Source organism: Otolemur garnettii, unplaced genomic scaffold (assembly GCF_000181295.1).
Source record: "Otolemur garnettii isolate 467f Iridium unplaced genomic scaffold, OtoGar3 scaffold00122, whole genome shotgun sequence".
In the NCBI taxonomy this organism is placed as follows: domain Eukaryota; kingdom Metazoa; phylum Chordata; class Mammalia; order Primates; family Galagidae; genus Otolemur; species Otolemur garnettii.
Genome location: NW_003852517.1, coordinates 4,180,474 through 4,202,299, shown reverse-complemented (window position 1 = coordinate 4,202,299; position 21,826 = coordinate 4,180,474). Strand labels below are relative to the sequence as shown.

The 21,826-nt window shown below is 35.8% G+C and overlaps 1 protein-coding gene across 19 annotated transcripts in view; it reads left to right on the top strand.

Annotated features, from left to right (window-relative positions):
• The window catches only part of ZBTB20 (zinc finger and BTB domain containing 20), a 777,433-nt gene that overhangs the window by 365,921 nt on the left and 389,686 nt on the right, over positions 1-21,826 (top strand). For 2 of the 19 annotated variants that reach the window (XM_012810046.2, XM_023517830.1), the window contains exon 1: positions 2,093-2,535. The exons of the other annotated variants lie outside the window; for them this stretch is intronic. The gene's annotated coding sequence lies outside the window, so the exon portion shown is untranslated. Of the gene's footprint in view, positions 1-2,092; positions 2,536-21,826 lie in introns of those variants that run through there. 19 annotated transcript variants of the gene reach the window in all.

The window sequence follows — 21,826 nt, the reverse complement described above, 5'->3', positions numbered from 1 at the left end:
TGTGAACAAAGACTGGATGTAGTGCAGATGAGTTCAGTTTGTAACTTGGCCAGCACTCATTTGCTTCTAATTCCCTGGAATTTAGAGTTAAATTTTAGAATAAAAAAAAAGAAAAGAAAACTACAACAAAAACTCCAGAAACATCTTTCTTCATATAGTCTCTTAAAACAAAAATGATGAAAACTTTATTATACGATGCTGGGCTTTTGGATTTCATGTCACAAATGCTTTCCTGGAATACAAGTCCTGTGTTCACCCACACTCTGATCTCAGTGAGTGTTTCTCTCTTCAAGTCTGGCACTCACCACTTTTGATGTATCTTCACTATTATTTATTACTCTAAATAAGTCTTATAGGTGCTTTTCCCTGTCAGTTTTTGAAGGTTCAAAAGTTTTATTGTTTATTTATCAAACGTCACCATAAAACTCTTCCCCAAATCCTGTTATAAAACAAATAATTACTACCATATTTTATAAATTGGTATACCTTTGGCGATTTCACCTTTTCTTTTAATCTCAAAGATCATCAATTTTTATTCTTCTCTTAAAAAATAGTGAATCCTGGAAATCCAAGTGAAAATTCATACCTCAAAAAAAGCAAACTTTTAAAAGTTAAAGTTTGGTGACTTTGCATCTTTTGTATTAACCTGTATGGGGTTGAAGAACATTCTCCTTAGTAAAGTATCAAAAGAATGGAAACACAAGTATCCAATGTACTCAATACTAATATGAAAAAAATTGAAAAACAGTTGCATACCCACAGAAAGAAAAACACAATTAAATTCAAATGGGGGGAGGAGAGGGAAAGAAGAGGGGTGGTTGGGGGGATTAGTAAACTCTCACCTGATAGGCACAATGTAAGGGTCTACAGCACACCCCCGGGTGAAGGGCTTAACTACAACTTGGGCTTTGCCTGACATATGCAAACACTGCAGTCTAATCATTTGTATCCTCATATTAATCTGAAATAAAAAGGAAATCAAAGTATTACATAGATAGTAAGAAAAAATACTTTCTTCAAAACTATGGAAGAAAACTTCACATGTATTTATCACATCTCCTCTCTACCCCCTTGTGATTTGCTGACATGAGAAAGTATCTTTCCAACAGTGGGTATCGTTTGTTTGGTGAATTTAACATTTGCATAAATTGGTGGTCATGTTTGTGAGAAATGCTAAAAACTTCTGATCTCTTTTTCTTTATAGCTATACATGGCCCAATCTATTAAAAATACATTTTGAATATATATTCAATATGGTTATACTCCCAGTCATACCATATTTAAAAGCAGTGTTTTGGACTGTGTTTCTCTGCTTGCATCACTCCACAAAGAAAGTGAAACTATTGGTGGCTCTTACGTGTAATCTTAGCACTTTGGGAGGCTGAGGTGGGGAGATTGTGTGAGGCCAGGAATTCAAGATCAGCCTGAGCAAGAACAAGACCCTGTCTCTACAAAAAACAGAAACATTAGCCAGGTGTGATGATATGTGTCTGTAGTCCCAGCCACTGGGAGGCTGAGGCAGGAGGATAACTTTAGCCCAGGAGTTTGAGGTTGCAGTAGGCTACGATGACACCACTGCAGTCTAGCTAGTCCAGGTGACTGAGCAATACCCTGTCCCCACTCCCCCCAAAAAAAAACAGAAAGAGAGAAAGAAAGGGAGGGAGAGAGGGAGGGAGAGAGGGAAAGAGAGAAGGAAGGAAGGAAGGAAGGAGAGAGAAACCCAAATAAAACCTTTTTTGTAAAAAGGACTAAGATGAAGCTTACAACCATTGTTTTGAAAATGGTTTGAACAGTGACTAAAAAACAATTTTTCAAACACTGTTGTAGCCATTTCAAGCTGTGGAGTGGACAGTGCATGGGAAAAATCAATAAAGGGAAAAGATCTCTATCTGTCACAGATGAAAACTGAAAATACCGTTAAGACCAATTCTCTCTTCATGCATCTATTACTGCATTCCACTCAAAGGTGTTGAAAAATATCAGCCAACCTCTGCTAGCACAGTGTCCAGACAAGCGAGTCTGTAAATAATTAAAAGAATAAACTGGAGTAGAAAAAAGGGAATGGGGAGGGAGGGAGATTAAGCACTTAAAATGTTGAGTGTACCCAAACCAGAAAACTCAGGGAGGGAAAGCACTAGTTCTTCAAAAGAAGATACTTTCCACCCTTCACCAGTAACACAGAACTGATAGTCTAATGATAATAGAAGCCCTTGGGGTGGGTTGGTGGGAAGAACACTGTCTTCACAAAGGCTTCAGTGGGCGTTCAATTGTCCAGGGCGATTTGATCAGCATGTCCTTGTTTCTAGAATTGAGTAAACCAAATCAGGATGGACTACCCTCAGTTTAATAGTTAACTTTCAGAACAAGGGGCAGGGAGATGCTTTTATGCCATAGGCCCAGCATTCATTCCAATCTCATTACTAAAGTCTGTTCTGAGAGCATTTACAGCTTTCCGGAGCGTCTGACTTTGGCTGAATCCTGAAGATGGAAATATAGCTTAATGACCTCTTTGTCCTGGAGTCTCCCTTAATACAGGTGAATCTTTGTGATAAATCATGCTCTAGAATCTAAAGTAATATTATTGTCATCATTATTACTATCATTATTATTTGTTGTTTCTTATGTTGGTAGTTATCTTTCCATTTTCCTACTCTTGAAATAAGTGCAAGTTTTGAGAATATGCGGAGTTGCTTTCTCTGAGCTTCTTTGAGAAAGTTTGTCTTCTTCCAAGTTAGAAATTTGAGATATTGTGAAATATATTTGGATGGGCAAGTCCAATCCTGCTTTTTAAAGCCCAGAGATAGAAACGATTCTAGAAACAATCCTTTATTTGACAGAGGGACAGAACAAAGGGAGGAAAAGAAATGTATCTTTTGGCTGATTCAGTCTCAGCTCTGTGTTGTTTGGCGAGCAGTCTTCATCCCGGCCTCTGCTTTGTCAGATCCCTCATCACACTCTTCCCCAGGGCCTGAGAGAATCTCTCTAACTCTTAGCGTCTCCTTCATCTTTTCACAAGGAGAGTAACCATGGGCTAAGATTTAGCAAACCTAATGAAAGGACATTAGATTACAAACAAAAAGATCAAGGGAAAATAACAAGGAAATTAGGGGCAAATTCATGGTGAACATGGAGTTCATGGAATTGTTAGAGGGTTCTGATTGAGTTGATATGGCTGTTGTAGCTAAACTAAACGGCAACAATAACAACAAGCAACAAAATCATACCTTTCCCTGGTTCCATTGAAAAACAATCACCACTATAAAAATAGTGCAGCAAACGAAAAGAGCACACATCTGTCCTTTTGGTGTATGACCATCGTAGTTCCTCTGCCGTCCTGATGTCTCACCAAATAACCTTTGCATGTCAGTATTTCTGTTCTCTTAGTGTTCCTATTGTCTCTTCTTCATTCTTTTCTTCACGGAAGCCAAGAGTCTCTTTCTAGCCTTTTTTTGCACACATGTACCATCTTACTAGGACAGATGGGTATTTTTCTATATATTGCCTTTTAAAATGAGAAGACAGCATGAATATATTTTGAACAATGTTTTACCAGTATTACTGAAAAATTAGCTACTATATGTGCTGTATCCCCCACAGCAGCTGCATAAAGTGCAGATTCTACTCATGCTGGTCTCGGCCACGTCTGTACGGTGACGAGCGCTGCTGCACCTAAGCACTTCGTGGTATTTCCTCTTGTTATTTACCACCTGATCACTCCAAAGTGCTGTTCACAGTCAGAGAATTTCATTCACCACCCATTCCCTTGCTTTTTGTTTTTTGGCACCATTGCAGGTAAAAGTACCAAGCATCTTAGTAGCCATATCAGATAAATAACAGTAAAAAGAGTGCTTCAGACAGGAGGGTGGGGTGGAAAAGCATCACAAAGCATCTTCTAAACCCCAGTTTGTATTTTATAAGTATCTAAATACTGTTATAGAAGTCTGTATATTTAAGTGAAAATTCAACCAGTAAGTAGTTCTCTTTGTCATGGTTTCCAGCATTGCAATAATCAGAAGAATGAGGTAAGGGGAGGAATTCTGTCTGCCCTGCACATATAGAGAGGGCTGGCAATTGCACCTTCTCACCTGTGATTCCTATTGACTCGTGAGCTGCCTTTAGCCCAGAACTATCGAAGTCAATCTATTTTAAAATCCAAAAAGCTACTGTTACATTTTTTAAGCTAAGAGTATAGAAACTTGTTTATTAAAAGGTTCATTGTGATTATAGATGAAAGTGCGTGGTTGGTACCTTAACAGTTTGAATTAAAATCAAGTTCACACCGGGGTTTTCTTCTCAGCTCCACTCCTTGCTTTCTCTTTGACTCCCAGCTAATTGCATAACCTCTGGTTGACTTGTGCCTCGTCTACACATTCAAATTGAAATTCAGAAAATGAGGTTATTATCTAACTAACGTAGGCAGTAACATTATTTCTCTAAATATTTCTGTGAGAGAATTTGAAATTTCTGATTTAAGTAGATAGTAATAAAAACTAATGATATTATATACAGTCTCCTTTTGTCCTTAGACAACAAGCCTATGGAAGTGTCTCTATCAGAATCAGCTGGAGGTTATCAGAATCATCTGAGAGGCTTGTTAAACTCACAGATCGCTGCCCTCTTCCCTATCAAGCTTCTGAGTCCAAGTCTGGAGTAGGGACTGATAATTTCATTTCTGACAAATCCCCAGGTGATGCTGATGCTGACCACACTTTTTGAATCATTGCCCTCAGGGAGATGTAGCTTATGTACCAAAAAGTCAATAAAGACTCAAGAGTGGCCACAAGTCATGACAGTAAAGTGGCATAGGATAGACACAAATTTAGGGGCCTTGTGACTGCAGATTTTACTGTTTCCGAGTACATATGTTCTCTCACCACTTCTAGTAGAGACATTTTTATTTTACTTTTGTGTTTTGAATGGCTGTCAGTCACCTTGAGGTGCTGGATGAAACAACATTGTAAAGAGTCATAGGTAACTGCTGCTTTTCCTCCTACATCTAGTAGCTACTATTATGGGATCTTTGAGAAAGGAGGAGAAGACACTCCAAGTTTTAGTGATTGGTTTTGGTATGGATGGTTGTTAAGGCCAGCCTTACATTTCTGGAGTTGAAGGTAATACATGTAAGTCTTCTCTGTATTCATTCTAGAGAGGATTATGAATAGGTTTCTCTTTGATGGACCTATGACCATATTCTGCTGTGATAATGCCCTGTAAAAAATGTCCACATGTATCTTCTCAGGATAGTCACGATAAAAGGATGTGGCAAGGTGAACATGATGAGACAGGGGAAAAGCCACTGCCAAGAAATTGAGGACCCTTGAGTCTAGTGCTGCTTTACCTCGTGGCACAGGTCGGCCTGACCTTCATGAGAGGCATGGTGCAATTGTTCTGTACCCAAGCTGTATGTTACAGTCAATAAGGAAAGCTTTGAAACAAACACTCATGTCTGGGCCCACATGCAAGAAATTCTGATTTAATTGTTCTGGGGGAGGTTCTAAGTATCAGTAGTTTGTAAAAGCTTTCCAGGTGATTCCAATGTGTAATCAGGGTTAAGGGCCACTGGCCTGGTGTTCAAGAATCTGTGTCTTGAAATCAGAGATATGAGTTTGTACCTGGAGTTTGCCACCTGTCTTCCGTATCCTACCTGCTTCCAGTTTTGCCCTTCTTACTTCCTGCATATGTGTATGTTGTTAGATGCAACCATTGACGGACTTAATCTTTATTGTGATATTTTACCAACAATTACTACTCTGTCCTCTTTTTTCCCACCAAACTGGAAAACTTGAAAATTACAACATATCTACTGAAATGCTCATATGGGACCATATGGATATGATAGGCAGTCAACATGTAGGTTTAAGACATAAAAGGCAGAGCTTTGTAAACATGTCTAAAGACCAACATGTCCCTCGTCTTGCTTGCTATTTTTCTGCCATCATCCACTCTAAAAAATCAATCACTGGTAGCTTTCATCCTAGAGAAGGAAGAGGCCTCGCACCCTACTTCTTGAAGATTATTGCAACTTATAAATGCCCTTCATTTTCCCTGATATCCTCTAGTAAGTATTAAAGCAGCCTGAGAACACAGATGAATACCTAATTTTTTAAAGACAATCCTGGTTTTATAAACCCATTTGCTTATCTCTACTTATGGTTACTAGGTTATACTTTTCAAATCATTTTATATCATCAACTTTAAAAATGAGGTTCCTTTTGGAAAAAAACAACCCTCTTGTATCTCTTTTAAAGTGAAAATTATGTTTTGGGGTGGGCAGAAAGCAATTATTTGTCTGCCCAATAAAAGTACAGATGGTGCCATTTTTCTTGACTCATCTCACAGCACACATTAGTAAGGTCACATGCCTATTTGGGAATTTTTGTAGCACTAGGTCACTTGCTGAGTTTTAGGGCACATAAAAGAATATTTGCCTGGCTTTTAAGTTTGTGGATCTTACACTGTGCCTGGCATGGAGATAGGAAGGACATTTTTTTCCATTAAGCTTTTTCACAGTATTTTGAAAGGAAAAGTTGAAACAGAGTACCTACTGAGATTTTAACATGTTCCATGGTGGTAACCGTAGGAAATAGGGAAACAGGAAATTTTTGGACAGAAGGAAGCCAAGGAGTCCATCTCTGCCTGTCCACACCTCTCAGATACCAGTGGGATATTATTTTTATCTAGGTGTACATCTTATGATTTGTATTTTTACAGTTTTCTTTCTGATGGTAGGGAAACATTGCTGCTGAACATCATGAAAAAGATTTCTCTCTAAACAGTACTCAGTTCCCTCTTCTGGACAATTCAATGGAAACATTCATTCAGATGTTAATAAAGCAAAATCATGGGAGTTTTCATTTGGAAAAATCCATTTTGGTGTTTAAAGGGATTCTCAAAGGATGTCATGATAGAGCTCCCAGTAACACAGAGAAAAAAGCACTGTTTCACACAAAAATAGGTAAACACAGAATAATGACATTTTTCTCCCTTAAATTCAGACTTCCTGACATCACACATATAACACATATATCCTTCATCTACTCTACTTTCCCTCCAACAACCTCTGTCCCAACCTGTGGTGACCAAAAATACAGAAATCAAAATCAACTCCCCTTTCTGAAAGATCCTATAATGCCATATAAGTGAAAGTGCTTACCATGTATTGATACTCTTCCCTCAAAACTTAAATATGCATATTTTATACATGTGTGTACGTGTTATTCCTATCCATAGGAAACATTTTTGTTTAAAATTTACCAGGTCGTTAATATTATATCTATGTTAATAGTTTCTATTTTCTTTCATTAAATAGCAATTATTCTGAATAAGAATTTAGGAACACCACGTCCCACTATTAAATAGTGAAATATAGCTAACCAAATGGTAATCATGCCAATAAGTAGCTTTCTGATATACATTTGACATGGCAGCAGTTATATTTTCTTCCTCATCCTATGTTAGCAGGTTAGCAAACCTTAACATGGATTGTGAAAATTCAAAATGATAAATGTTTTAAAAACACTATTATCAGGTCAGAAATAGTGCCTCACAGCACTTACATTAGCATCATTATCATTGCCATTCGAAACAGAACCACCCCAGATTTCATCACCTTATGGTCATATATTTTAACGTTAGGATTTTCTGTAGTCCATGTTTAAAAGGTAAACACAAGGCACGTACAGCATAGATAAAGTATCTCTTAGACACAGAGCCCATAAAATGAGCATTTTCTATAAAGGCGGGGGAAGGTTTACTCAAAGACAAGTTGAAAAGCAGGGTGATACAGTGTCAGAATGCCTATTCTCTAGTTCAGACTCTGCAAATGAATGAGTTCACTGTAATTAAAGGATTGAACTTCCTGTGCATCAGTTCCCGCATCTGACTTCATGTCAACTTACAACCTCCTACATTTTAATAGCAATCAAAATAATTCAGGCCATAAAATTATTTTGAAATGTTCAATATCATATACAAATATAATCTGGAATGAGAATGGGGACCAAAATGTTGGAAATTTTTCTCATATTAGAGACTAACTGAACAATGCCAAAGTCTCAAAGGTTTGTACAGGTTAACAGAAAAGGTATATCCAGAGAGGAGGGGGCTGGCTTAAGCAGGATGCGGTGATGGTTGGGTATGGAACTAATCGGAAAAATAGGAGACAGTGGAATCTTTGAGGGAGCATATAACATGATCAAATTTGTTTTGTCTCTTGAATTATCTAATGTGTGACACAAAGGATGAATTGTGAGGGCCTGTCTGACAGTGGGAAGCTCTGGTGACATCGGAAGGCTTTGCCATGAGATGGTACTTCTCAAAATGAATTGCACCTTAGGATCTAGCTTAAAGTGCAGATTCTAGGGCCATATCCCTATAGATTCCGATTCCATGGTGGTTCTTGGGTGTGCCTGTGATTTGTCATTATAATCAGCTCCCTGATGATTCGCTTGTTGATGTCCTTGAGAACTCACTATGATTTTCTGTCTTAGCTAGTCAGTCCTCTAGCATTCGGGTTATGTGGTTTCTGGTAATGGACTGAACTGAGAGGATTATTTAGCATTCTATAAAGCCCTACAGACAGTACATTTTATTTTTTTAAATAGAAATCTCATATCTATGAAATTTTCTCTGTTCCTACTAAATTTGTGTGTTTTCGCTTTTAGGAAAGAATGCAAATAGATCTGTTTGGTCAGAATTTTTACTTAACTAACGCTCAGAGCTGTAAGAATAGGGAGTCTTCTACAAGTTTTGGTATTTCTGCCCTCTTTTTTATGTATGTGCCCAGATGTCATCACAAAACTAAAGTGCATTTTTAAAAATGAACAGTCCATTAAATGATTTAATGTATTTACTGCATGTCGTCCTACGAGGAGTGTGACATTTGACATCGTACCTCTCTAAAAGCCTTCAGTGCATAGAGGTAAGCAAGAAACATCCCTATTACTAAGAAATTTTTGTCATACAAAAGAAAATCTCTCTGTCTTATTCCACATATTCAATTCCCTTGTCATTCTGCATTATAAATAAATAACAAACCAATTTGGCACATGCCCACCGATTAAAAATAAAAATTGTCAGAGTGAGAGGAGAAAGACAAAAATATGAATTATTAATTATAATATTAAGCAACAGAAAAAGCTTAACATGAAATAATATCACCTAAAAAGAGATTTTATCAAAATAAAAATGGGACAATGATATAGTCTTTATCATACAATTTCATTGTGTGTCATTTTAAGCCATGGATATGTTTGCTATAGTCTATCTAGTGCAGTTATGTCAAATTTGACGAAAAGATATTTTAATTGCAGCAAATAAAGGAGTTATTTTAGAATAGCAGCTTAAAAAGATAGCTCAATTTTTCAGTCCTACATTAAATTATCATATTGACCTGGTGGTTGTAGTCACTATTAAATCATAGTTTTGCATATTGTTATTTTTCAAATATTCATTATAAGAAAAAGGAAGAACAGTTGGAAGAAAAAGTGATGTTTTCTTTTCATCATCTTTTAAACATGATTTTAGAAGTTTACACAGCTCATCTTAGAATGAATTTAAGGATTTTTTTTTACCTAGATAATTGAAATATATATATATTCAATACCAGTGTAGAACTAAATAAAGGTTTTCAGTGGAGTACAGTAATTTCCTCTCCAGAAGGGAAGTTATCAGGGCTTTAATGATAATCTTCCCACCTCTGTCTTCCTAAAACAAAATTACCCAACATTGCTGATTGACTTGACTTTCCTTTTCCTCAAAGAGGTGAACTGTTTTTGGTCACTTAAATGTTTTATTTCGGATGAAGTTTCATTTGTTTCATGAAATGTCTTAAAATTTCATTAGGAATCAAAGGTAATTCTGAAAAAAAGTTCTCATATTTGAATAATCTTATGAAAATTATCCACATAGATTATGAGAAAAATTCTTCACTTCCTAACCCCATGAATAGCTATTTTGGTTCTGTTAGCAGTATTTTCATTTTAACACTATAGAAAGCTTTTTTGACTTATGTTGTTTGCTTGTTCCATGTCAGTTGGTTTTGCTCATCCTGTCCTGATAGTTTATTTTCTCAAGCGTGATGTTACATTACCATCTCAATTTCCTTGGCAGTATTTTTGGATTTTAGTTTTTAACTAAATTTAGTGCTCATGGAAGTTGAGGTAGGTCAAAGGCAAAAAGTAATACATCTGTATTTATCTTTATAGTAAACCAGCTATTTTATTATTATTACCTACATGAAAATTTTTCAAACAACTAAGTTCTTAGAATCCTATTAAAAATATATTGTATCATAGAATACCCTGATCCTGTGTCAGCCAACATGGGTTCTAGTTTTAATTTATCTTGTCCATGAATTCTAACTTTGGCTCTTAAATATATATCATATTCTTAGTATTGCTCTCATCCCTGAGAATTTCTTAAGCACCCCATCTATTGTGGTATACACAGAGATATTGTCCCCCAATGCCAATTATGCAGTAAAGAAATTAAATACAGCAAATTATTTCTCATTATTTTCTTACTTGTAATCTCCATTTGATCACAGAATATCAGTCCTTTTAATAATAATGTCTTGTCTAAATTTCCATTCAGAAGTGACTTTCCTGGCTCCTGTAGGCTTCCGAGGCTCTTCATTAAGCTTGGGCTTCCCTTGTAAATCATCTAAGTTTCATGTTCCAATTCTTTTTCATTTGTTTTTTGGGGTTCACTGACTCCCACCATGTACAACCATTTCACAGCTGCTGTCATCAGCTGCTCTCTCTTGGTGTGATTTATTTTTAAGAACATCCTTGTATGTCCAATTTTGATAACCATTAGTCTCAATAAATTCTCATAATGTTTAGTTCTTCCTTGAGTTTTGCTTTTTAAACCACTGAATAGGAACAAGAAAATAGCACATACAGTAACAGAAAATCAAATGCAGAACTACCAAAATGAACCTGCAATCTTGTCTGATAAATGAGGCAGAGATAAAAAGATATTAGCCAAGAACATTCTAGAATCAAAGAAAAAGAACTCACAAAAAAGAATCACTTCAGAAGGGAAGAACATATAGTTAAAGAGTTATGAATAAAATCAGTTCAAGGAAAAAAGTAACAAGAAGAAAACAACAGGCTTTTAGATATTTAAAAATTTTAATGATGACAGTTAACGTTTATTGAGAACTTTGTACATGCTAAGCAGCAATCATTCATCATTTTATTTATTCATTTACTTCTTACTATAAATTCATGATAATATAGTCTTTTATTTCCTCCATTTCACAGAAGTAATTTGCCTATGGTCAGCTAGAAATGTGCAGCCAGGATGGAAACTCAGATGCATTCTTAAACTTAACACTGCAATAGATTTAAAATGACAGCCTTTGAAAAATAAACAAATATATACATAATTCTGGTTTGACTACACTATATAAAGACCATGAAAGACCTCTTTCAATCAAGTCTCATACTTAGGTTTAATAAGTGCTTGGAACATCACCATCCTAGAGTGTAGTTCAAATTTTGGAAAATGGAGCTTTTCCCAAGTTTGGTAGTTTCATTCTCTGTAGTGGTGAAAATCGCTTTTGGCTCACTCTTTTCCTAATGATAGGTAATGGTTGATTGATGTTAGGAAAAAATATCTCCCAAAATCTTTTGGTATAATACATTTTGAGTAAATGAAAAATAAATGAGTATGCGTCCATAAATTACATAATTGATATAGGCAATATGAGCCTCTCAGATAATTAAAGAGACTTCCATTTGGCTTATTTTTTGGTTACTAGTGGTTGAGTTTTAAACTAATATATTAAATTCTGGTAATCTGGTACAATCTGATATATTTCATGCATTAGAAATGTTTAAAACAAGGTGACCTCTTTTGATATGTGATAGTTTCATGATAAATAAGCTATTCTTCAGTATGAAAATAACATACTTCTCAAGCTTGGAGGAATAGCAGCCTATATATGAAATCTAGTTTGGGCCCTATATATTCGCTATATACAGGCAGGAAGTTGATAAAAGCAGGTACTGAGAAGCCTGGAGCCAAAAGCCTGAATCAGACTGCCTCATGTTCAAGGGGTCGTACAGATTATTTGATCCAGAGATTTTATTGTATTTCTTTTAAACAAGAAGAATCCTCTTTTTCAAACTAAATCCTATTGGACCCTTTACACATGAAATAATGAGTAACATTTTATTAAAACAAACTCATTTGATAAAATTGAATTATTTGTAATATTGAATATTTTAAAAACTCCACCCATAAGAATACAATGGTAAATATACAGAGGAGTAGAAACTCATTTTTGGATTATTGTATTGCCCTTAGCATTCAGTGTATTTTGGTATGGGGAATCCAGCCAGTCCTCAAATAGCAACATTTTGTTATAACATTGATGATGAAAAAATAATTGATTCCCAACAGAGCCACTGTCTCTGTGTGGTTTGCATGTTCTCCCTATGTCTGCCTGGATTTTCCCTGGGTATTTGGTTTTCTCCCATATTCCAAAGATGTTGGTGTGAGTGCGCATGAGCGCACTGTGCCATGGAATGGCATCTTGTCCTGGGTTGGTACTTCTGCTTCTACATGATGGCGTTGGCAGCAAAAGCAACCCAGTGTGTATCAGTACATCATGCTGTACACTAACTATATACAAGTTTTGAAAGAGCAAGCCAGTGAATTCTTTTGGCTTTAAGTTTCTGATGCTCCCTATATGAAGGAAAGAGAGGATGCTTAGAGGAAGGTGGAAAGCGTAGTTCAATGCTAGTGTAGAAGAAAGAACCATTCGCCCGATAGAAACAAGGTAGTTCTGGCCCTTACCTAGCTTTCAAGTCTACAAAAGAGTGACCAAAAATCAGAATTGACTTCTATGGGCCACTAATGAAAAGCTGATGTGACACCAACTAGTCACATCAGAGCACAAACTAGAAAAACTTGTGTAACTGCTGAATACTCTGTAGCTTTTTAGACTTCTGTCAGATTTTGGGTATCCAGTTCGGCTTAGCCACGAGGGAACTACCTACTATGAAAGTCAAGCCTTATTGAGACTCCTGTGTGATAAGCCAGTGAGAAAAGGAAAGCAAATCTAGCATGCTGTGGATTCACAAAACTCAAACTCAGTCTGCTTTTGTAAATGGATAACATTTCCAACTAACTTATTTGGAAAAATTATTTTTATAATATATGTGTTTACATAAAACCAATAAAATGTCTTGTGTGTGTTGGAACATTTTGCTTTTATGTCTGGTAGACCATTTACTTTACCTCCTCTTCAGTGTCTGTTGGAACATTTATTTTATATTCTCTATTTCATTCCTGTTGGAGCATTCATGTATGATTTGTTTGTTACTTTTATCTGTTGATCTTGCCCTCTCCATATGCTCATGTCTGACTGGCCTAGTTTCCCACATTCAGATGTGATCTCTAGCCCTTTTTAAATATTAATTAGTATAATTGAATTCCCTTCAGTATTTCTAACCTCAGCCACCTGAATCTCAGTGTTTTTATTAGGACTGATTTGTGCATTTAAAGTCCACCCTGCCTCCCCATCCCCACCAGCCAAACAACCTTTCTTGATTAGGTAAAGGTTGTGGTATGTGATTGCTTCAGAGAAAGTCTTCATGGGAAAAGAAAAGCATTATATATCACAACGTTTCTCAGTTAAAGGATGAAAAATACAAAACTCTCTTGAATCTTTAGCAAAGGAAATCATCTAGAGTGAATAGGAAAAGGGTATGAACCTCTCCAGGTGCAACAGTATGAAAAACCAAAGTCACATGGAGCCAGGTATAGAGATGAGAGCAAAGCCTCACTTCCTCATGGCCCGTTCTGCTCGACCAGCACAGTCAGGGACTCTAGGAGAACACCTTATGTAATTCCTCTCTACTGTTTCAGTTTGCAGATCTGTCTCTGACCAAGACAGCATCTCTGGATACAGTTCAGGATTACATATGAGTGACTTTCCTTGGAAGGTAATGGGTAAAAGGAAAAGAAGAAGAGCCTGAAATAGGGACAGAACCATAGACTAGTGAGAGAACTTGTCCTTAAGGTCATCAATTACTGCTATCTGTATCTGAGAAGAGAAAAAAATGTTAGATAACTATTTATGTGAATTTATTTATTTATTTATTTTTTGAGACAGAGTCTCACTTGGTTACCCTCAGTAGGGTGCCATGGCATCTTATCACAGCAACCTCAAATTCTTGGGTTCAAGCAATTCTCTTGCTTCAGCTTCTCACGTAACTGGGACTACAGGCACCTGCCACAGCACCCACCTATACTTTTTTAGAGATGGGGTCTCTCTTTGGCTTAGGTTGGTCTCCAACTCATGAGCTCATGTAATTCACCCACCGCAGCCTCTCAACTGCTGGGGTTACAGGTGTGAGTCACCACATCCGGCTCTGAAATGTTTTGATTCAAAAAGTGTAAAAAGTTTATGAGGAACAAACAACTGGATGTCAGTCCTAAGCAAGAATCTAGCATGGATTATTAAAGCAATAAAGGATAAAGCAATGGATTATGATTCCCTGAAAGAAGTAGCACTTGCTAAACACCAGAATGACTTCAATGAAAGGATGTCTCCCACACGTCATCCCATCTCCCTGGGTTAGATGTATAGATGCATCAGTAACTTATCTAAATACAGTTAGATTAGTAACTAGTTGACTGACCACACTACTGGGCACAAACAAAAGGCTCAATATTATAACACACAAGATTCCTATGGCCTATTACAGGGATATCCTACACCTTAGCTTGATCACCAATTTTTTCTAGTGACTTGGAAGAAAGCAGATTTGCGGATGGCATGCACTCACGTACATAGAAAAGTTGCTGAACAAAGTAATCAGCTTCTAATGCCCTTTTGAAACACTAAAATGATGGGCTACATCTAAACAGATGAAATTTTTTAACTGGATAAATGCAATATTTTGCCTTTACATTTTAAAAAGACAGCTCATGAATGATAGAGGGGAGATAGGGTTTAACAAAATGTATACAAATAGAAATATGTTCAGGAATAAGTGACCAGGATGTTAGGGAAATAAAACATGTGACATGAGGAGTGGTCAAGGAAACTGAGATTGTGTAGAAATTCAGGAGGAAGGAATATAGTAACTATCTTCAAGTATATGAAGGGCAGTCATGTAAAAGATAAATTATGTTCCTTTCTGTGACTCCAACAAATAAAACATACACCAAGAATAAAATATTCATGTCAATTTAAAAACTTTGTAATAGGCTTATGTGTTCAAAAGTAGAAAATAGGAAGAAAAAAAATTGGTCTGGAAGATAAACCTATGTTAAATCTTAGTTATACCACTTATTGTTTCTTTGTCTGCTGGGTCATTATTTCTGGGTCTTGAACATGCCATAATCTATTTCTATACCTATAGCATGGCTTTAGACAATCCATACTTTGCAGGTAGTAGGGAGAATTTTCATGCCTGTATTAGTTTGTAAGACTGCCATAACAAGGCATAAGATGGGTGAGTTGAAAAACAGAATTTATTTCTCACAGTTCTAAGCCTAGAAGCTGAAGACTAAGGTGTAGCAAGTTTGGTTTCCCCTGAGGCTCCTCTCCTTGCAGAAGGCCTTCTGCTCACTGTGTCCTCACATGGCTTTGGTGAGTTCCAGGAGAGCATCTCTGGTGTTTCTTCCTCTCCTTTTGAGGACACAAATCCAATTAGATTAGGGCCCCACACTTATGACCTCATTTAACCTTAACTATCTCTTCAAAGATCCTGTCTCCAAACATTGCGGCTTGCAACTTCACCATATATCATACAAATTTGGGGGGAAACAATCAGTCCATAACAACATCTAATATTCACAAATCTTAGTCTTCTAACATCAAGGTGTTTAAGCATGGACAACCAATTTATATGGATGTTTTACTAGGTAAATTATATATTGAAAGCCTGAGAAAGCCTGAGATGCTTTCAATATATAATTTTAATGAACTCTGCTACTGACATTCTCTCATTATAAAAATAAAATTCACCAATATAGCATCAAATCTGAAATTCTGCAGTTCTCTGAAAATGCTCAGTGGCAAGATATTTGTTTAAAATATAAAGCAATCTTCTTTCAATCAATGTTTTCTTTAATATTCAAAAATTCAATTTAATTTCACAAATATTTACTTATGTACTAGACCTCCCTTGACTTCTGCATTCCAAATTCCCAAGGTGGCTTCTAGATGAAACCTCTGTCTCTTGTGGGAAGACATCATGTTGCCAAGTCTTTAAATGCTCTAGGTCAGAAGTGGTATGTATAAAAGCGAAGGGAGAATATAATAACTTAAAAAGCAAGTTTTAAAAACCCACTATACTATCAATTGTACAAGTAAGTGAATATAAAGGATAAAAATGAAAAGAAGATGTGTAAGTTTGTCCAAGAGGTTTCAAAGCCTACATCTATAACTGCGAGACTTTGGGGTTCAGAATAATTAATGGAAAATGTGTTTTGTTTATACACCCTCTGCTGTTATTCACCATTTTAATATGCATATGTATTGACACTTATTTACAAACTGATAGTTTAAAGCTGAGGCTATGCCAGAATCCTGGCTTTAAGTTTGGTGGGTTTTGGGTTTATATTTCTTATAAAGAATATTTTGATGAAAATGAGGCTGCATTATCTCTTGTGTCCATGGGAAACTGGAGTGACTTTTAAAAGTTGGCATTCTGTTGCTTCTCAATCTTTTGGCTACGATTGTCTAAAGTTAGTATTCTAAACCAATGAGGTAATACATTCTCTCTCTTCTCCTGATCTAAACAGATTCAGTGATGTTATCAAGATACAAGTCTTCTCAAGAAATGAGTACCTTTTTTGTCAGGCTAACTAAATTACCTTAACACTATTAGTAATTACAATTCTTGGCAATTGAACAAGCCTCCTCTTGAGAAGGGCAGTTATTATAACTAGACTTTTACAATTGAGAAGTTAGCCTATGGTTTGATGGAAAGAATATGGCATCTGGAACTGGATTATCTTCATTCAAGTCCTAGCCATTTTCAACACTGGGCAAGTAATACTCTGAGTCTACTCATGTAAAATAAAACTCTATATTTTGGCTTCCTCACATGTCCATACAGTTTAACCCAATATAGATATTTAGTAGAGATTAATTTGCTTCATTTTTCTCCTATCCCTCCTTTTCTCACCTTCTAATGAGTATATTAATGCTTTCCTTACCACATGGCATTATTGAGACAAGCAAATAATATGTTTGTGAAAATATTTTATAATCTGTAAAACACTATACAAATACTATTAATATTTCTTTCTTCTCATGAGTAGGTGGGGAGGCTTGACTAGACATAGAGTTGGGGCCACCTAGGAATTCACATTGAAATTGTTTCCTAAAGGATGTTGGAGAACTCGTGTTGTTCTCTATTGAAATTGCCTGGCCTGATCTGTACAGTGAAGATATTTAACAACAGCTATTGAAGTTCGTTGTCTAATTTTTTGTGGTATTTTCCAGGGAGAATAAGAAAGATTTTTTTACTTTCAATTTTCCCTGTATTATTGGGCTGCTGTCTATATTTAAAATACTGAAACAAATTCGTATCCTTTGTAACTGTGGGGATCTGGTCCCATGGTGCTTACTATCATTACTTCTGTTGTGCTTGTGGTAATTGTTGTTATTATTATGAATTATACTTTGAATTATATAGCTTTTTATTTTAAGAAAAGATAAATAACTAGGAAGTAAACAGGCTGCAATTATTGGGAGATTTTTGGAGTTTCAAACATTTAAATCCACTCTTGACCTTTTATCACAAAGACTTCTACATGAGTCGTCAAACACATTTTGCTTTTAGGTTTGCCATTGAAAATAAAGTACTGACTTGTGAAATACTGCCCTTGGAGTCATACAGGAGAAAATTGTCTCTCAGATCATTTCATTTTCTCTTTCTATCTTCTAAAATATTTCTTACAATATAGTTACTATGTAATAGAAGTTTGGAGAAAGATTTTGAAGCAGGAGGTGGAGATGCTTAAACAGTGGCCCACACCTACATAGAAAGGTCTTGTTCCCCCAGCTTACTCCTCACTACCAATTGAGGAAAAGAAAATGTAAACCAAGACAGGTTGAGAATGGTTTCTGGATTAAAGAGCAGAGAGTTAAGTAGCCCAAGTACAGTCTGGCACAGAATGATGGAAGAAGCTCTTTGGAATACAAACTTTACCCTCTTTAGTCTCTTGCCTCTGTTATTTTCAATTCATGAATATCTTTATAGTGATTAAGTTGTCTTTAAGTTGTCAGGCTGGTTGACCTGGACTCTTTTGATCATGGGTCTCTTCATTCCCACAGTTAAGTACCTGAACCCAGTAGAATGATTAGAAGATCAAAGTAAGAATTTTGTTCCCTAGGTAATCTGCATGTAGGTTTTTCTATAATGTGGTGTGGAAGTAGGGATGCCATTATATAGGAAGTGAAAGGACATTTAGGAAATAATCATTCAACTCTGTCTTACTATCTTCTCCACCTAATTGTCTTACCCATGGAACTTTATCTTCACTCAACTCTTATCTCACCATCTTCTAAAATAGGGGTTCTCAATCACCAGCAGCATTAACATCAGGGAGGAATATGTTAAAAATGAAGATTCTGAGGTCTGACTTTGCCCTGTAGGGAATAAGAAACTTTAGGGTGGAGTAAAGCAATTTGTGTTTCAAAAAGCCCTACAAGTGATTCTGGTGCATACTAAAATTTGAGAATCACTATTCTAAAGAAATGCTGAATTCCACTGAGAAAATGTTTTAACAATTTAAAATTCTACCAAAAAAAGAAAGAAAACTACAAATGATTTTTAGAACCTTTTATGGCTGTATTTGCTCTACTTGGTCTATTTCAATTTTATCTTTACTGTTTTGTCCTAAATTGTTTATCTAATAGTTTCTAAACACTTTTAAACTCTGACCTGCAGCTCATACCAATAGTCCCACTCCCCCACTTTACCTAAAATGATCTGTATTTTTCTGTTGAGCCAAATGTTCTCTGTCCTGCATTATCTAGCACAAATACCTCCTCACGGCGCCCTTACCAGCCAGGCCAACAACTTCTAATTTGGGCTTCCTATAGCTTTCCATGTCTATACCAGTAATTTAAGTCTTTCCTGTAACATAGTCTTCTTGTGTTACTATCATAAACTGTCAACTATTAGAAAGATTCATATGTACCCTTGTACGATGGACCATAGTTGTGAATCTTTCTAAGTGTAGAATATAAATGTCTTAACACAATAACTAGGAAAATACCATGAAGGCTATGTTAACAGTTTGGTGAAAATATTTCAAATTATATATAAAACCAGCACACTGTACCCAATGACTGCATTAATGTACACAGCTATGATTTAATAATAAAATAAAATAAAAAGAATAAACTGTCAACTATTATAATAGATAATAAGTTTCATTTACAGTACCCTCTAAGGTCACCATAGCCCTCCCAGAGAATAACCATGACTGCATTTCTGAGATCTTAAGTAGCTTACATACCTCATGCAGTACTTACTTTAAAGAACATTTTCCTTTGGCCTACACTTGACCATTAGGCTATATTGTCCTGTAAGTTTGATAAACCTTTCTTATATAGATGTTTTTGTTTTTTTCTTCCCAGTTCAATTGCATACTGTGTTGCAACTAGAGACCATAATTCTCTTATTAAGGCTTACACAACAACTTTTAGAATAAGTAGAGTTAGTGTACATTTTTGGCATATTATATTATAAACTCTAAACGCATTTCTAGAATTTCTGTCATCATTCTTTCCTTTTGACAGCCTTGGGAATGAAAATGTCTGCATTTCTCCTTAGACCCAGAACAGACGTCATTTATAGGTGGAGTACATTCATTTTAGCAAATTAGTTTATCAATTGTATTTAAAATATTTAACACACAATTTATCACAATTAATTGTACATTGATTTTTATTGTCAATTTTGATTAATGCATTTTGAAAATACATTATTCATTGTATTTAAAAGATGAAATAGCTTTTTTGTTTATTTAAATAATTTGCCAATTTTTGTAATGTTACTTTATTATAATTTTATCAGAAGGAAGAGTTGATAGTAATTTGACCCTTGCCTGCATTCTTACACGTATCCAGTGGTAACAAAAAATTGAGGTTAATACTGGTAGCTAATTGATAATTGTTCAGGAACCATATTGAATTGAAGAAAACAGACTTTTTTTACTCTGTGAGCCTAATCAGACTCTGTGAACATGTTATATTTGCACATGACTTAACTGAATTCTGATCCATGGAATAGAAAAGATGGTATCTTCCAGATCAGACCACATTATGTGATTATTTCAGGGATAAATGTTTGGTTAAATTCTTTTCCATTATAGCTGTCTTTATCAAAATGAGGACCCTTGACCCTGGGTCAGAATCACCTGGATGATTGCATATTCCTAGATTCCACTCTTATATACTAAGAGTATACACTACTTATATTCCACTCTTAGATACTAAGTTAGAATCTCTGGGATTGGAGCCTACCAGCTTGTATTTTTAATGATTATTTCCATGTGATCATTTAAAATGAAAACAAAATTTTGTTTTATAAAATTTATTATGTAATATAAACTGTATATTTACTTTATTTTATGGTTTTATGGAATTTGAAAGCCATTCCTACCTATTTGGATTCATTTTTCCCCCCCTCTGGTAAATCAAATCTTCCAGAAAACTTATCTGTGAGTCCCCAAACTGATGGATTTGGGGCATAGAGGGTCAGTGACAACCTTAAGCAATTATTGGATTTGCCTCCAATAAACTTTTATTGAGTTCTGATGCATTGTATGCCGGGCATTTTCGCCTAAGTTAATTAATTATAAAGCCCATATAGCTGTGTAAGATATGTACTCTTGACCCCATTCTAAAGATGGGTTAATTAAGGCTTAGAGAAGCAAATGTCTTAAGGCTGCCCAAATAGTAATTCAGTTTGGCTATGGTATGTGAGTTCTTAAATTCTAAAACAGATCTGAGTCAAAATTTGAAATCAGGTCTTCTCAATCCTGATTTTCCTTTCTAAAAAGATAGCTACATAGAGAAGGGGTTAAAATAGCTGACAGCCAATTCCAAGTTTGTGTCCAGACTCTGAGATTTTATGATGCTAGTCAATAATCTTAAATCATATAGTGGGTAGCTACAGTGCTATCATGTGATAAACTCAATCAGCAAACTCATCACCTTTAGTGTTATCAGAGAGAACAATAGAAACTTTATCAACATTGACCTATTCTTTTTTCTATAGTTTTCCTCCTCTTCTATTGCCTTAAGAGACCTGAGTGTATATTTTCTATCCAAAGGCTACTAGAATAACCTTTTTATCATTTTATTAAGAGATTTCCCACAATAGAATCAGGCCTCATTTACCTCAACAATGGTTGATTTTCACGAACCTTTTGCAAACACAGCTGGTACATTTTGTAGCTGACTCAGTGGTCCCCAACTCTGGCTGCACACTCATATCACCTATAGACTTTAAGACCATACAAATACTTTTGTCTAAATCCTAGATATTCTGATTCATTGACTCTGGAGTGGGGGCTGGATGGCTGATTATTTAATAAACTTCATTGGTACTTTTATGGGCATCCAAGATTGAGAATCAGTGAGCCAGTTCATTCATTCATAAAGAATTTGGTGATAGGGCCGTGCCTATAGCTCAAAGGAGTAGGGCACTAGATTCATATTCTGGAGGTTGCAAGTTCAAACCTGGCCTCGGCCAAAAACTGAAAAAAAAAAAAAGAATTTGGTGATATCATATGCATTAAAAGAGTAATAGAAGAAATCAAAACCCTTCCATAAGTC